The sequence below is a fragment of the Choloepus didactylus genome, chromosome 15, assembly GCF_015220235.1.
Source record: "Choloepus didactylus isolate mChoDid1 chromosome 15, mChoDid1.pri, whole genome shotgun sequence".
NCBI lineage: Eukaryota > Metazoa > Chordata > Mammalia > Pilosa > Megalonychidae > Choloepus > Choloepus didactylus.
In genome coordinates, this window is record NC_051321.1 from 87,373,089 (window position 1) to 87,391,012 (window position 17,924).

The 17,924-nt window shown below is 46.1% G+C and overlaps 1 pseudogene; it reads left to right on the forward strand.

Annotated features, from left to right (window-relative positions):
• Positions 1-1,741: 1,741 nt before the first annotated feature.
• Positions 1,742-17,924, forward strand: part of LOC119509977 — a 49,723-nt pseudogene continuing 33,540 nt past the window's right edge.

The following is a 17,924-nucleotide window of genomic DNA, read 5'->3' on the forward strand; positions in this document are numbered from 1 at the left end:
TAGAATTCCTGTGCAACGGACCTGCCCTGCAAAAAATATTTAAGAAAACCCTTCAGGAAAAAATACGTACGGTAAGAAAATTTGATCTCAATAAAGAAAAGAAGTTTCATAAAAGGAATAAATAACAGTACACTGAAACCTCTTATTTTGGAATATTCTCAGTAATCTAAAATGTGTTAAAAGCAATCAATGTATTAGATGATTATAGCCTATGGATGAGTGAAACACACGACAGCAATGTCACAAAAGAATAATTATTAGGTAACTGCACTACACTTGAAGTGATGTATTGTAATGTTATTTCAATGTGGACTTAGATTGTTTAAAAATATATATTGCTAAAATATATATATTGTTTAAAAATATATATTGTAATCTCTAGAGCAACCATGATTTTTTTTAAAGAAGTATAAATGATATGCTAAGAAAGGAGATAAAATAGAAGCATATAAAATGTTCAATTAAAACCAGAGATGTCAGGAAAAAAGAAAGAAGGAGAAAGAAAAAGAAAATGCAATGATAGAAAACATTTACAAAGGTGGTATGTTTTAACCCAATGTAAATGTTCTATAGCAATTCCACTCCTAGGTGTACACCCAAAGGAAATTAAGATGTATGTCCACATAAAAGCTTGTCCACAAATGTGTATAACATTATTCAAAATAGCCAAAAAAGTGGAGGAAAAACATATCCATCAAGTGATGAATGGATAAACAAAATGTGTCATAGCCATACAATGGAATTTAATTCAGCAACAAAAAGGAAAAAAATCAGTAGTAATTAGGCCAATGCAAACCAAACCCATGAAGAGATCTCTCTACACACCTATCAGAATGGCTAAAATTATTTTTTTTTTAAAGGAAAAACACCAAATATTGGGGAGCCTATGGAGAAACTGGGTCACCTATGCATTGTCAGTGAGTGACAGGAAAATACCTTGGCAGTTTCTTAAAAATAAAAGCATGCAAGGCGGGGAGCGGGCGGCGGTGGAAGAGGAGGGGGAGGCGGCGACGGCTGCAGCACCCAAGGGTGGCCGCGGGGCCGGCGCTTCCGGCTCACAAAGGCGCCCAGGCCCTGGAGAGGGCGATGGGCGCGCCGCAGCCCCAGCCCCGGCCCCAGCTCCAGCCCCAGTTCCAGCCACTGCTGAGTGCGCCCAGGGCGCGGGGGAAGACGGTGGGCGCTGCAGCCCCGAGGCCGAGGAGCGGCCCGTGCGCCCCGAGCGCGGGACTCATTGCCCTCGCCGCCCGGCGCGCAGCTGAAGAGCGCCAGAGCTTGGGCCTCGGCGCGCCTCCGAATCCGCACAGGAAGGCGCTTTCCCACTCGAGGCCCGACCCCGGCGCCCTTCCTTCGCGCCCCAGCGCTAACTTTAGCAAGAGCGCTCCAACTCCAGGCCACTCTGCCCGGCAGAGAGGGCGCTGCTGGGCTCCAGCCGTGAGGACATGCCCCCTGGCCCTGGGGAGGGAGTCGGCAATGGCGGGGTCGCTGGGGCGCCCCTGAGCGAGCCGCGGCCGCAGACGCTTCTCCCGGGGGTCCAGGACCTACCAGTGCTGGGGATTCCTCCCGGGCAGGCGCTTGCCCTCTCTTTTATGGAGCTTGTGCCTCTGATCCATCCTGGCAGAGGCTGTGGCAGTCTACAGTCTGGAAGCCTGGTTCTCAGCCCCGTGGCCCATCCCTGGCTGCAGGGAGCACAGGCTCCCATAGGTAGCGGTGGCCTGCTGTGGCCACCTCCTCCCAGTGAACCATGGGCCAGAAGCGCTCACGGAGCCTCAAGTCGGTGGAGGTGTGGGAGCCAGCACTGTGGCCCGCCAAGCCGGAGCTGCGGGGAGCGGAGTCGGGACGGCCGGCCCAGCTGGACCAGCTGCTGGACATGCCGGTGGCTGGGTTGGCTGTAAAACCACAGCACGCGTGGAACCCCGAGGACTGCTCGCTGAATGTCTTCATCAAGGACAATGACCGGCTCACTTTCCACCGGCATCCCATGGCCCAGAGCACCGATGGCATCCGTGGCAAGGTGGGCCACGCTTGTGGCCTGCATGCTTGGCAGATCAATTAGCCGGTGTGGCAACGTGGCACCCAGGCTGTAGTTGGCGTGGCCGCAGCTTGTGCACCCCTGCACTTGGTGGGCTTACTTGGTGGCCTACCCAGCCTTCCTGGGGCCTGACGAGGCCTTCACACTGCCTGACTCACTGCTTGTTGTGCTGGACGTGGATGAGGGCATGCTCAGCTTCGTCGTGGATGGCCAGTACCTGGGCATGGCCTTCCGTGGCCTCAAGGGCAAGGGCTGTACCCAGTGGTGAGTGCCGTGTGGGGCCACTGCGAAGGCACCATGCGCTACATCAACAGACTTGACCGTAAGGGAGCCGGTGAGGATGGGGATGGGGCGGGGGCCCAGGGGAGATGGGAGAGGGGCAGGCAGCAGGGGAGACCCCACTCTCTGTCAGCACTTGGAACGGTCCTGCAGTGTAGTCTTGGTTAGGATGGTTAGGAACGCAACCTGGGAGCAAGCAGATGCCAGCCACGCGCCTTCCCAGCTAACAGAGGTTTTCTGGATGCCAATGACCTTTCTCCAGTGAAGGTACCCTTTGTTGATGCCTTGCTTTGGATGCTTTATGGCCTTAAGACTGTAACTTTGTAACCAAATAAACCCCCTTTATAAAAGCCAATCCGTTTCTGGTGTTTTGCTAAAGGGCAGCGTTAGCAAACCGGAACAGTCTTTGATGAACTCCCCAGGAGAGGCTGACTGGCTAGAGAAGTGAAAGTTCTCTCTTCTCCCATAAAAGTCTTCAACTGATTGGATTAAATACAACTGAATGAATTCTCTCTTGTGAAAGACACTCCCTTAGTTGATCGTACTGTAGGTGTAATCAGCCACAGATGCAATCAATTGACTGAAGATTTAATAAACCAGCCTTCTGGTTTATTAACCAGCCACAAACATCCTTGCAGCAATAGTTAGGCCAGTGCTTGCTTGACCAGAAGACACCTGGGCACCATCACCTGGCCAAGTTGACGCAGGAACCTAACCATCACACTAGTAAGCTAGCTCAGGGTGGTTGTGAGGATCGAACAAGCTAATATATGTAAAGTGCCTTAACAGTGGCTGCACTAAGAAGGGCTCTGACTGTTGACTCTAAGTGCAAATCCTTCAGTCTGTACGTGGGCTGTACAAAATGCTGCCTCCCCTGTGCCTGGCCCCAAGCTACTCACAGTGGGAGGAGAGTGACAAGTAGACGACACAGTCCTGGACTCGAGGGCCATGCATTCGAGTTATGAATAAGTAGTGAGCAATGATGACACCAACTGTCATTTGTCGACCACCTAGCATATGCAGGGGCTGAACACCCAAATTCCAGGCCTCACCGGTGAGCTGCTGGGGAGCTGGACGGTCTGTTGGTGGGGGCAGCTGCCTCTCATCTCCAGCTGATGATTGTCCCATGGGAATGAGAGCCCTGGATTGTGACAGATGATTTTTCCAAGAGGACCCAGAAATCTAGATTTTGCATGAACTATCCCATTTTTTTTATTTTCTTTTTTTTCTTTCTTTCCTTTTTTTTTTTTTTTTTTGTTTTTTTTTTGTTTATCCCAATTTTTAAAGTTGGCAACTGCTGAGAACAATGTGAGATCAAGCAAAATACCCCTGCGGGCTGGAGACAAGCTGGCAGGCTACGGGTTTGGACCCCTGGCCACTGTGAGGCCTCCTCAGGGCACACTCATTCACTCCTAAATGACACCAGTTGAGTGGAGAAAGCAGAACGACACGTGGCCATGGTCTTCACTGCCTCTAGGAAGAGTAGACATGGCAGCCGGGCAAACCCTGTGCTGAGAAAACCAACAACCACTACAACAGCTCTTTATTTAAAGGAATTGGAAAATTTATTTGCCAAAACTGATTGCTGCACTAGAAGGGTGGACTTTGTGTATCAAGACGCCTGGGTCTGGTGTATCTTATTTCCAGCTGCATCCCCACTGCTCAGTTGTTTTGTACCTTTGATGAATCACTTTACCTTCCAAAAAAAAAAAGTAATAAGCATGCAACTACCATGCACAGTAATTGCACTCCTGGGTCTTTGTCGCAGAAAAAGAAAAATTTCTCTGCACACAAAAGCCTGCACATGAATATTTAGATATTATTCACAATAGCCCATAACTGGAAACAACCCAAAGGTTGGGTTGTTTCCAGTTGTTTCATCAGCAAGTGAATGGTTGAACAATGGAATATTATCATGGAGTATTATTCAGCGATAAAATGGAATGAAGTATTGTTTATAATGTAAAAAGAAATCAAACAAAGTAGAGTCTCTATGGCTGAGAGATTTGAAATGGAGATGGTAGGCCATTCTGGAGGTTACTCTTATGCAAATCCCAGCCAGATATCACAACCTGCCTCAGTACGCAAAGCCTCAAGCCACAATGTTCCTCAAAACCCTAAGGACATCCGAACACCAGAAAGAAACCACAAGATAAGGAACTTGGCAAACTATCTAACCTAAATGACATTGGGAACATCCCAAAAATCCACCAGTCACAAACAACTTATGTGGTTGTCTCCTTTTCTCTTTAAAACTCTTCCCTGGAAGCCCCAAGCCAGGACACCATTTGGGTTCTGCCTGAGTCTGTGCTCCCCAAATTGCAATTCGAAGACCTCCAAATGCATTTGTTGCCTTGAAGCTCGGATACGTCTCCATACATTTATGAGTAGAAAGAGCCAATCTCAGAATGTTACATACTGAATACTTCCATTTATATAGCATTCTTGAAATGACTAAATTATAGAAATGGAGAACACATCAGTGGTTGCCAGGGGTTAAGGAGGAGGGGCGGGAGGGAAGTGGGTGTGGTTACAAAAGGGCGACTCCAGGGACCCCTGTGGTGATGGGGTATCCTGTGTCCTAAGTGTATCCATGTCAGTGTCCTGGTTGTGTTGTTGTACAATAGTTTTGCGGGGTGTTACCACTGGGGGAACTGGGTAAAGGGTACAGAGGATCCCTCTGTATTATTTCTTGCACTACATATGAATTTAGAAAGATCCCTAAACTGAAAGTTCAAAAAAGAAAGGAAAAACTGATACATGCTATAAAACAGATGAACTTTGAAACCATTATGCTATGTGATAAAAGCTTGTTATAAAAAAACACATGTTGTACATTCCTTTTTTATTAAGTGTTCACAGTAAGCAAATCTATAGAGACAGAAGTAGATAAGTTTTTGCCTAGGCCTGCGGGTGGGGGGCTCAGAATGGAGAGTGACTGCTATTGGGTTCAAGGTTTCATTTTGGGGTGTTGAAAATTAAAATTAGATTGTTGTTACAATTCTGTGAATACACTAAAAACCACTGACTGTACACTCTTAGTAGGTGAATATTTTGGTATGTGAATTATATTTTCAATAAAATTGGTTTTTTTTTTTTAAAAAAAAAACAGAGAGCATGTTAAGGTAATGATGAAAATAAAGTTAATTATTGGGAAGTAAGAAGAATGGCCAGGCCAAATATTCACTCACATGGGGTGGGGCATTTAGTTACAATTTTAGTTGGTTCTTGTCTTCTTTTTAATGTAGATGCTCATTCATTTCTGCTCAATTCTGTTTGAAGGATGAGCGCCCCCAAGTCTGAAAGGACTACTTCCTACAGGTGGTTAAATTAACCTCTGGAACCCCTAAACCTTCCACATCCTTTTTACAAGCATAGATCTAAAAAAATGCAAATGGCCTAAACATACCAATTAAAACAGTGATTTTCCAAATGTATAAAATAAAAGACAACTATAATTTCTCTTCAAGAAACCCACTTAAAATATAAAGAGAGGTTAAAAATAAAGGGACAGAGAAAGACATACATGATAACACTAATCAAAACAAAGCTTGGGTAGCTGTATTAATTTCAGACAAAGCGGACTTCAGAACAAGATTATCAGGGATAAAGACCAGTATTACATAATGATAAAGGGGTAAATTCTCCAAGAAGATATAGCAATTCTAAACACATATGTTCATAACAGCAGAGCATCAAAATAAATGCACGAGGCATAAGCTGACTGAAGGGAAAGAAGAAATATAAAGTATTTTTGTATTATATTATTATACACAGTGTTATATGGAGACTTCAACACTCTTCTGTCAATAACTCGTATATCAAGCAGGCAAAATCTTGGTAAAGGTATAGTAACATGAATAGCTGTATCAATCAACTTGGTCTAACACACAATTATAGAATATTCCCTCTTACAACTGCTGAATACACATTCTTCTCAAAAGCACGTGGAACATTCACCAAGAAACATGAGAAACACCCTAACAAATTTACAAATATACAGCTCTTAACCTTACCATATGTTTCTCAGATAACCGCCTAATTAAATGTGAGATCAGTAAAAGAAATACAGCAGGAAAATCTTTCACATATTTGCAAGTTAAACAACACACTTCTAAATAACACATGGATCAAAGAAGAAGTCTCAAGAGAAATTAAGCATATTTTGAATGAAATGAAAATGAAAATAAAACATTAAAATTTGTAGGATGCAGCTAAAGCAGGGCTTAGAGGAAATTTTACAGCATTAAATGCATACATTAGGAAAGGAGAAAGACGTAAAACTAATCACCTAAGCTTCCACCTTAGGAAACTATAGAAAGAAAAGCAAATTAAACATAAGACAGCAGATAAAATGACATAATAAAAATTATAATGGAAATCAAAGAAATCAAAAACAGAAAAACAATAGAAAAAGATCAAGGAAATCAAAAGCTCGTTCTTTGGAAAAAATTGATCAGATTGATAAACCTCTAGCCAGGCTAACTATGAAAAAAAAAAAAGAGAAACCAATCACCCATATCAGCAATGGAAGAGGAGTCATCACTACTGGGTGTGGCTTTCTCCTCCTGATTGCCCAAATTGGAAAAGGGCTCAAAACCAGCTCTCAGCCAAACAGGTCCTGTGGAAGAGGTAGCCTGAGATGCACTGAATGGCGCCACTCCAAGCACGATCACTGGTGATCACAGAGAGGACCCCACCCATGGGAGGACAGAGGGAGCCTTCTGTTCGCAAACGGCAGAGAGGCCCCCAGGAACAAGCATGACTCACTCTCGCCACCTCCTGCAGCAGATGGTGCAGCTGAATCAGGCAGAGGGTCTGATCTCCACCTTGCCCTTTTTCGTTGGGTAAACCTGATCAAGTTAGTTAACTTCCTTAAGCTTCATCTGCACAAAGGAGACAAGACGCCTCCTCCACACAGTTGTTAGGAGGCTTAAATGAGACGATGCACATGCAGCACCTAGCAAAGAGCTTGACATGCAGCAGTTACTACATAAAGGCTAGTACCCTTTTCTTATGCACATTCTAATTATAAAGACACAGACTCAATATAAAAACATTATGGTTGATGTTTACTTATTGGATATCACAATGGCCCTAGAGCCCACAGAATATGAGATATGAGCATTCATCACTTCAACAGGTATTAATTGAGCTTCCATCCATGCTAGGTGCTGGGAAGGCAAAGGTGGATTATGCACAGAAAAGGTCCTGTTTTTCTGGGTCTCGAAGGATGCCTTGTCCAAGAAGAAAAACGTGAGGGCTTCTAGGCAGGGTGGGGACAGTACGAGCAGTGCCCAGGTTGGAGCGGGAAGCTAGCGGAGGTGGAGATGAAGTCAGACAAGGGATCAAGGTGGGCCACAGAGGGTGTTGGACATCACACTAAAGATGGCGACTCTTTTTCTGCAGCTTCCAGAGCCACAGATGACCAGAAACCAGGCAGTGCGGCTGAGTGACTCGCTTCCCTCCCACTTTTCTCAGGCTGCTCTTAGTTCCCACAAAGTCAGTTGATGAACTAACCAGGGTTGACAATATTAGAGTTCATCAACCAGAAGCAGCCCCCTCCCCATGATGTCAACACCCCTTTTCAATATGAGCAGGTCAGGGTGGTCACTGCCTGGACACCCCTGAAGATGGGGAAAGTGATTAAACTAGAGGAGGGGGTAGCAACAGACCAGATGGGATTTAACAAAGGATTATGAATACTGAATCTCTATTTAATTTTATTTTTATTAGTTGCTAGGGTATTAGAATAGCTAGAAAGAAAGAACAGAAATGGTGGAACTGCAGTACATGACATTCTTTGAGGTTTGCTCTCTAACTTCTTGTTTGTTTTTTGTTGTTTTTGTTTGTTTTCTAACTACTTGTTAAATAGTACTTAGAAAGTTATCGCTGATATGCATATATGTTAAATTACACAATAAAAAATGTATTTAAAAAAAGAGTTTGTGCTCCACTTTCTTACCTGGTCCCCTACGATTCTCTCTGAGCGAGAGCCCTGGGCAGTTCAGAGTTTCTGGAACATATTAGGTATTTATGAATTACCTGTTAAAATGAATGAAATTTAGTTTTGATAGTGTTGAATTGAAGTGAATCCCTTTGGGCTAATTTTTGGGACCCTAGTAATAAACATCATTCTAGATGCTTAATGAAAAATATTTACCTTTAATGAAGCTTAGGCGAGCTGCAAATTATTCATATTCAGTTCAGTAAATGGTGATTATTAGTGAGGTCTTGACCGCAGGCAGGGCACCAGAGCTACTCAGAGGACAATGCCACACTGCTGGACATGCTGTTTGCAAAGGAGACTTTCCTGTTTGCATAGCAGCTGGAGGCTCACATATGAATTCTTTCAATGCCGCTGTGAGGAATCCGAGCATCTGACTTCCATTCTCCCCTCACAGCTGGGAGCAAGTGCGAGAAATCAGCAGAAAGTTGGAGGTTTGTGAACAGGGGGTTTATTTTGGCACTCAGTTGCAATTAAATCCAGTGGGTTAAAAGCTTCTGAATGCCTTACCCTCTGCTAAGCAGGGGCGCTTTGAAAGAGTGTTTTGGCGATGAACAATATTCATCACCAATGTTATATATGGCCGCCTTTCACCTCCACATGAGGACTTTTTTTCCTTGGAAAGAAAAGCAACCTTCCCAGCAGGGTGATCCAATCCAAACATCTGTCGCCCACAAAGGCGCGGTTTTAGAGGTCAGCTGATGGATGTCTGGTTTACAGAGCACCTGGAGCCACACTCATTCGCAGCAAATTTACACCCACATGCACACGCACATGTGCAAACCTCAAATTCACTGTTCCTGAAAACAATACTTTTCCATAATCACTTATTTGACTAAAATGAAGAAAGATGCAGCCAGAAGAGTAGAAAGAGCCATGACTTTGGATCAGGAGACATTTGGTTCTGATCTTGCCTGTAATCAAAGGTGGCATGAGTGACATTAGCGCTCCAGCCCTCAGTTTCCCCACCTGTGAAAGACGTAAACGATAAGCACTACCTGCAGCATTTAACTACTGAGAACCCGTCAGCAACCGTACATTTCCGGGCATTTGTGCCTATGCACGAGGGTCCCTCTGCCCTTTGTGTTCTACCCTGATGCCTCCCCAAGGAAGCCCTCCCAGGTTTGCACCAGGGAGAGTTTCCAGCCCATTCTCAACAATCCCCAAAACCTTGCCACCACTATGTGCACGTGAATCTCTCCACAACGGGACCAGGTCTTACTTTACTTCGTTTTCCATGATGGCAAGCAAAAGACTGGCTCCATGACATGTGAAGAAAATGTTGAAGGAAAAACAAACACCTGAATGGGTAATTACTGGAATGAGACCCAGCAGCCTCGAGTAAGACCCCAGTCTCTGCCCCTCCAGCCCTCCCTCTGCAAAGCTGAGAAAATGGTCCTGCTCAAACCCAGCGCTCAGCACGTCACACTCTTGCCCCATCCCCGTTTTAGCTCTCTGGACTTGCATCAGGGCAAACCTCTCTTTCTTCTTGACTGAGTTGCTCTCTCTTTTGCTGCTTTCATCCCCTGCCCTGCTCCCTTCCGTGTTCCAGGAACACCCTGCTCTCTCCTGCCTCTTGGCCTGTCCCTGTCTCCTGTGTCTCCATCCAGCTAGTCCCTATCTGTCAGGTGATGCTTCCTCCAGGATGCCTTCCTGGATTGCCTGAGCCTCATATTCTCTGCCTATCAGAACACCGTGCTTGTCTCTAACAAGATGGTCTGTTTGAGTGTCTCTGAGCTCCTGGAGGGCACCTGACACAGAACCACTCAGAACACATACCTGCACGAATGAGTGGACAGAAGAGTGAAGAATGAAGTGTGATAGGCAGTGGATCAGATCTATAGGCCATCCATAAAGCAAATGAAGTGTTATGCGCACACCGTACTGTCAACTTGAAGGTGTGCTTTCTTGAACTTTGAAAAAGCTCTTCTTGACCTTGACCAATTTCTGAGAAAAGTATTCTTAAAATTCTCCACTGTGGCTATTCATTTTTCAGTTCCTTGTTGTAATTCATTATACACACAAACACACACATATATATACACACATGCACATATATGTATTTATACATTTATAAATACATATTCAATAAATATATCTTGATGCTCTGTCATTGGGTGTCTACATGTTTGTCTTAACTGCTTGATAGAGCTGCCGTTTGCCTGGATTATCTCTTTTTAACCCAGCACCACCATACACACTTTTATTTTTAACCTTTCTGTGCTCCTTGGTTTTAGGTCCATGTTTTGCAGGCAGCTTAAACCATAATTTAAAAAATTCAATCTGATAGTCTGGGTTTTCTAGGAGGAGAGTCTAATTTACTTACATTCATTATGTTTCCTGATACATTTTTACGTATTTCCGTCACTCGATATTGTGTTTCATTTATTATGGTTCGGGGAGGCTGCTTTTTTTTTTTTGCTCTCCTTTCCTGCTTTCTGTTGAATTTTGAATTAAGAAAGCTTTCTTTCTTCCTTTGTTCCCAATTGGCTGCTTTGGAGATTCTATTATAAATGGGGAGGGGGGTGCCCTAGCATTTTAACCTTACCGAATCTCACACACTTTTCTGGCAGTGTGTAAAACTCGTCCAGAGCTCTGTCTCACCCCAAGTAAGACACTGCTTGCTCTCCGTCCACCAAACACCCCTGCCTCGTTGTCTGTGTTATCAAACTCTTGAAACTTCTCACCAAATATTGCCTCACATCCTTTCCCTCTACTCTTTACTTCTAGAACTTGCATTGGCTGAATGTTGAAGGTTCTCACTCTCCCCCCATATCTCTTAACTTATTGCTCAAATATCCATGCTTTTAATTTTTGCTTCCTTTCTACCAACCTCATGTACACAGAATTGAATCACTCACAGCCCCCGCTCCGTGGCCCACTGTCCCTCTAGGTCCCTCTCTCCTTACTCCTGTGTTTATTTCCTTTTACATAATCTGTGTCCCTCCCCCACTCCCACAGCACAAACCACTCTGGGTGTTTATTGTGTCTTCTGCATGGTACATATCTTAGAAATGTGTACTGTTTTCTGAGCATGCATTTTTAATTTATGGAAACAGTATTTGTGTTATTTAAATCACCTTGTTTCTACTTTTTCACCAAGCACTATGTCTTAAGAGCCACCCACACTGTGTGTGAGCATCAAACCTGTTACCTCTAACTGCGGCCCCACAGTGTTTGCCACCGTCGCTTTCCAGCAGTAACAGCCAAATTGCCTCTGACTCCCCAGCACCTCTAAACCTATTCGTATCTGCCCCCTTATCAGCCTCTGTGAGAATTTCTTTGAGATATCATTAGCTCTATGTCTACCTCTCTATACATTATCCATTTACCCATCTATCTATTCTTTCTTTCTATCCATCCATCCATTCCATCCTATCCATCCATCCATCTATCCTTCCTTTCCTTCCCTCCATGTGTGTATATATGTATGTATGTATCTGTATCTATCTGTCTGTCTTTCTATCTATATCTACCTACCTACCTATCAGTCATCTATCAGGAACATACCTAACTTAAGTAGTGCAAGGTTGCCTTTCATAATAGTTTTGATAGTTTTATACTTCTCCTAGCCATGCATGAGGTCTAGGAATTGCCACCAACATTTGGCTTTATCCAACTTTTCCATTTTTTTAGTCTTCTCCATTGCTTTATATTTCCATGGCATTCTGCATAAACTTAATACTGTCTTCCATTTTACTAATGTTGTTTTTTACTGTGCCCAATTTATAATTTATTCCATCTATTGAGTTTTATGTTTTACTTTAAGGATTATATTTTTAATTTTATGGACTTCCAATTATTTTTATTTTATGCATCCACTTGTTTTTTATTCATATTCACCTTTTACTTTATAAACTCCCATTCCCTTTGATAGGATTTCTTTCATTATCTCTTTGAAAATCTTAAAATATCTTTATTTGAAAGCTCCCCTGTCCTTCAGTCCCACATTCCTAGTCCACTTTACCTTGATCTACGATCCATTTTTCTTTTGCAGCACTTATTGACTTCTTCTCTGCTATCTGATTTACCTGTTCATTTTTTTGTTTATCCTCCCTCCCTGTCTGTCTCTCAAGTAGGGCAGGGATTTTTGTCTGTTTATTGATACATCACCAGCTGCCCAACACGTTTGTCAAATTCCTCAGTGAGTGAATTGGTCTGTGTTTTCATCTCCTTCAGCACGAATCTTCCCATTTGTCTTGCTTGTTGGCTTGTTGGCATGTGGTATTTTTTCTGGGCTTAGTTGCTTTTTTCTCTCCCTGCATCGCCTCCTCTGGTCTAGCTGATTTGCTGGGGCCTTCGTGCTGCCTTCACCACCCCAGCTTTTACACAGGGGTTCTAGGTCATGACCCACAAGGATATTGCAGATCCAGCCCCCAAGGCAGGGCAGGGCAAGGCTCAGTTCCCAAGGCACGGCTGCCTTCTTCCCCTCCTATCACCCCAGCAGAAGTTACGCTGTCTGCAGCCACAGGCAATGATTTCAGGTTTTTATTCCACGACCCTGTGCTCAGGAGCCCAACCTCCACCCCCATCAGTGGGGTGAGCTGTCCCTGGTCCTCCCAGAGGTGGACCTTGTGCCACCAGAGCCCGCTTGCTTGTGGCCACGTGAGCTCACCTTTCGGTTTTGACCCATGGATGTGTTTATCTTGTTTGTGAGTGTGGCTCTACTTTTTCAATATTTTAACTATATATCTAATCCCCCTCCTGTTTTTTTAACCACCTCATTGTCACATCCGTGAGATTCATGAGTCCTTTTTGAAATTCAAAAGCCGAAGACTGGCTCTTTTCTTTGTCTCTGCATTTTAGCTCCATCGCCCTTCTGCAAGGTCCTAGAGGTGAATGAAGACATCTCTGAACATCTGAAAACATTCTCCCACCACAAATATCTTGCACCTGCTCTGCCCCAGTCCTGCTGCTCTGTCCCTGGACATCCCAGGAAGCATCTGATTAGACGTGTCCCCACCTCCACCCCCGTGTCTGCACCGAGCAGACAGGGTGGCAAAGGAAGGACATACCCAGGCCCTAGAGTTTCTCCTCTTAGACCACGGTCTTAACAAGAATAACGTCATGGCCTTGCTGGTTGGAAGGTCTCAATATGCACAGATCCCGTAACCCTCCCAGTTCTCTGTTACAACACGTTACAAGCATCTGGAGGGGGGTTTGCATCCAGGAAAGCAGAACCTTCAATTATTTGAGGAAGATTAACTGCCGGTTATCAGCAAGGACCTCGTGTTACCTTGGAGCAGAGTCTGTTCTGGAAAGAACTACTGCAATGGCCCTTTTGTACCTAGACATGAGGCTGGGAAAGGCCAACTGCTGTGGGGGATGCCTGCTGTTTTGAATTGAGAAGGTCGCTCTTCCCAATATAACTCCTGGTTTGGGGGAAGGATCCAAGGCCCTGAGCCCTCCCACTTTGAGGTTTAATATCAGGGAAGGGACTGAGGTGGCTCCTTCCGGGAGGGCAGAGGGAGAGAGAGGACCTGGCCACCTTGGCCCCAAACAGACTCTAGGAGGTCATGAGGGGACGCAACCAAGCATGGAGTCGCTTCAGGATGTGTCCTGGGCCCCCTGGGGAGTGTGGGTGCTGGGGTGTGTCCGGGCACGTGTGTGGGTGAATTAAAACCGCCATCCACCTGAGTGGTTTAACGCCACGGGTCAGGCCCCTTGTCCGTGGATCCACATGTCAGAGCCTGGCCGGAGGGTCAGGGAAGCCGCCCCTTCCCGGCCTCCCTCCCGCCACATCACAATGCTGGCATGCATCCTGCACTGAATCCAGAACATTCTATGGCTCCTGAGGATTGCCAAAACGGTTTTAAACAGCAAGAAGAATGCTCAGGAGAGACTGCTGCCATGGCAGATGGCATTAGAGGTAATTGGCCAGACTTGGGGGGGCAAGGATGACATTTCTGGGTTGTCAGGGCTGACAATTCAATCCTAAAACAGAGGATGTGCCTTGGGTGTGGGTGGAGGGGGAATACACACTAGTTTTTCATTTCAATATTAGAAGATAAGAGACTTCATGTATGCTAAGCTTGCAACTTCCCACCACTACTTTGAAGTCAAAGACATAAGGCGAAAACATTGATTTATGGATCAACTGCATGTTTACCTAGCACTTACTTTGTGGCAGAACTAAATTAGGCAGTGGGAGTGGCAGGGTTGGAGGTCCCAGAGATGAAGCCACTTAGGCCCTGCCTACAAGGAATGTCCACACTGGCAGGGAAGCCCATGACCCAGCAGTGCTGGTGCCCAGTGGCATGTGCCAGTGTGACAATCTGAGAGCAATTCAGGAAGACTTCCTGCAGGAGGTGGCAACACCCTGAAGCATGGATAAGAGCCTGCCAGGTGGAGAGAGCAGCGGCAGGAACTGAGCTGGCCATCCTCACACCAGCCCAGGTGAATTCTGCAGGCGGGGTGCCCGGTGTGTGTGCAGTAAGCCTCAGTGTCAGAACCCTCCGTCCTTGCCGCAGCACGCTCAGCCCATGCATGGGAACTTTAGACCTCCCCCAGGGGGCTGGCCCCTCTGCCCAGCATGGGATGCTGTCCAGGAGGGACCCCATTGAGCCCCAACTCCTGCCTTCATCTGCTTTTAATCACCCTCCCTCCCCGGCACATCCTCTCCTTTTAGCAAAACACGTTTGCAGTTGCCAAGAGCTTGCTGCTGGGTCGGGAGGCTCGCCTGCACGTGGGCGGCTCCAAGGGTGAAGCGTTGGCTGAGTGACCTGGAGACATCGTCCCAGTGCCAGCGACCCCAAGTCACAGGGCACTCTGGCCCGTGTCGGTCGAGGGTCCCCCAGCCCTTGGCTGGCGGCGGGGTGCTCTCGGCCAGAGGTCTGAGTTAAAGCCAGGCTCAGTTAGTCGGAAGATCACATTTTGGCACCCACCGGGGAAACGGCTAATGGAATCAGGTGCATCCTGCATCCGCATCCCACGGCTTCTTAAGCTGCTGTCAATGTGAATTTGGATGAAACTGTTCCTCTTCTTACCAAATAAGTTCCAGAGCAAGCAACTTCCTGCACCATCGCATGTAGCAGGATCACGTGGTAGCCCTCGGAGGCCCATGCCCCTAGCAGAGGGTGTTGGTGGAGAGGCGGTTTCCTTTGAAGCCAGGACCCCGAGCCCACTGGCATGTGCTGGAGAGGGGGGACTTCCAGCACCCCCTTTTTATTGTGTTGTTAGAACAGCCTGAAGGGCTTCAGTGGCCTGTCCCCTGCCGGAGGCAGTGGGTGGCAGGGACACTGACCTGCAGGAGGATGTGACGACAGGGCAGCCAGTGCCTGGGCAGGGCCTTCCGTGCTGTTTGCATTTCTTCTGCAAACTCCCAGCCTCCAGGGCCTTGCTGTAGACTGTCCTGGCAGAGAGACCAGGCAGAAAATGGGCCCACCTGGATGGATAGGGGGACAAATTCTTAAACCCAAGCTGTGGCAATCACAGCACCACCGACAGTACATAAGGGCATGTTGCAAGGGCTCCTGAGGGATGATGCACTGAGGACCAGGCAAAGGGGTGACCGTCTGTCCTGGAGGGTGCCCAGTGAGGGGGTGTGAGCATGATGGATGGGGTAGGGGGCTGGGCAAAGGGCTCCTGGGGCTTTAATAGCATCTGTTTCTGCAGCCATCAGGAAAGCTGGCTGATGAGGGCCAGGCTGTCCCCTCTGCAGAGAGTTTTCAAATAGTGCACAGTCTTAATAAACAGTCTTAATAAAGACGTTTCTGTTTGCACATTTAGCATTGTGGCCTGGCTTTCAGACAGTGAGGAGAGTAGAAGCAACCTGAAGCACGTCTCCAGGTGGAAGTGAGTTGTCTGCCTCCTGGGAGATGAAGCTCTGGGCTCAAGTTACAAATAATAACCTCTAAGAAGAGATACTAGTGGTGAGCAAGGGCCGGGACCCCAGGAACTGGGGCGAGACACAGTCCAACAGCTGTTCGTGGTTTTCTAATGTGCTTTCCTTACGTGCACATCCCCTGGTAGATGACAAAATGGCCAGCAGAGTTGACAGCCCCTTCCATTGTGCGGGTGTCTTTCTCTGCCCCTGGCTCAGGGCTGGCCTGGTGACTTGCTTCGGCTGGTGGGATGGGAGCATGTGAGACCCGGGCAGAGATGTTCTTGCAGTTGTCATGGGAAAACATGACACCTGCATTTATTCCAGAGAAATGCAAACTTATCTTCACATGAAAACCTTTCCCCAGATGTTTACAGCAACTTTATCGGAATTAGCTTGCTGCTCTAGGAATCCCACTGCCACGTGATTACATCTGGGAGAAGCTTCTGGATAAAGAGAGACATGGTGCCCAGTCACACACACACACCCCTTTTCTTCCTCCTCTTCAAGCTAACTTCCTCTCAGTCTCTAAAACTCACTTCACACATTCCTTTATCCAAGGAACCTTTTCTAATGCACCAGGATAGATTACACCCTCTTCCTTTGGCTTTCTTTAGCAATGGAAATGACTGCCCTATGGAATATTTTGGGGTGCATCTATTACCCCCAGTAGACTACGTATGAGTTCCTCCAAGGTGTGGCGTATGCTCAGTTGGCTTTGACACTCACATGCCTGGCACAGGAGCTGACATAGTAGGCACTCGACATGCACCTGCTGGAGGAAGAAAGGGTAGAAGGAGAAAAGGACTGGAGGGATGGAGGGAGGGAGGGAAGGAATGTCACCCTACCTGGAACTGCACACAGGATCTTCTGAGCGGTGACTAAAATACTCGGCGGGCTTCTGTATTTTAACATGAAATCACAGAATCTCAGAATCAGAAAGGATCTTCATGTTAAGAAGCTTCTGCTTCATTGGATATTTTTTTTTTTTTCTGAGTCTCCCAAGGAAGTCTTATTGCAAAGCAGGTGTAAAAGAAAGACTGTCCCTTCCTGTCCTACAGCAAGAAGAGCAGGACAGAGGAATTAAATGGCGTGTCCAGCTTCATAAAGCTGTGGGAAGAGCTGGCAGCAGAACTCAAGCCAGGAGAGCTGGTGTTCATTTCCCTCAGGGCCCTCGGGGCCAGCGCCTGCCAGCTCCCATCATTCAAGCAACATCTTCAAAAGTTTGTGATATCCATGCACCACTGGCAGCCACCATTTTACTTAATTGTTCTTTAAGTCAACTTTTAACTTATGCATATTTATTAATGTTTTAATTTGAACTTTTGTGTTGAGATAGTTTCAGATTCACATGCAGTTGTGAGAATGAATACAGAGAGATCCTGTGACTCTTTTACCTGGTCTACCCCCAAGGGTAACATCTTGCAAAATTTAGTAGAGTATCACAATCAGGCTATTGACACCGATACAATCAAGAGACACGATATGTCCACAGCCACAAGGGATCCTCAGTTTGTCCTTTCATAGCCACTCCTACTTCCCTATTGCCCCCACCCCCTCCTTATCCCCTGACAGCCACCAACCTGTTCTGCAGTCCTATCATTTTACCACTTCAAGAATATTACATGAAAGGAATCATTCAGAATGTGAGCTTTGGGTTTCGCTTTTTTTTTTCACTCATCAATTCATCACAACTCTTTGGAGCATCAGTCAGGTTTTTGCGTGTATCAAGAGTGAATTAGTTCCTTTTTTCTTGCTGAGTTGTATTCCGTGATAGTCTTCCCTTG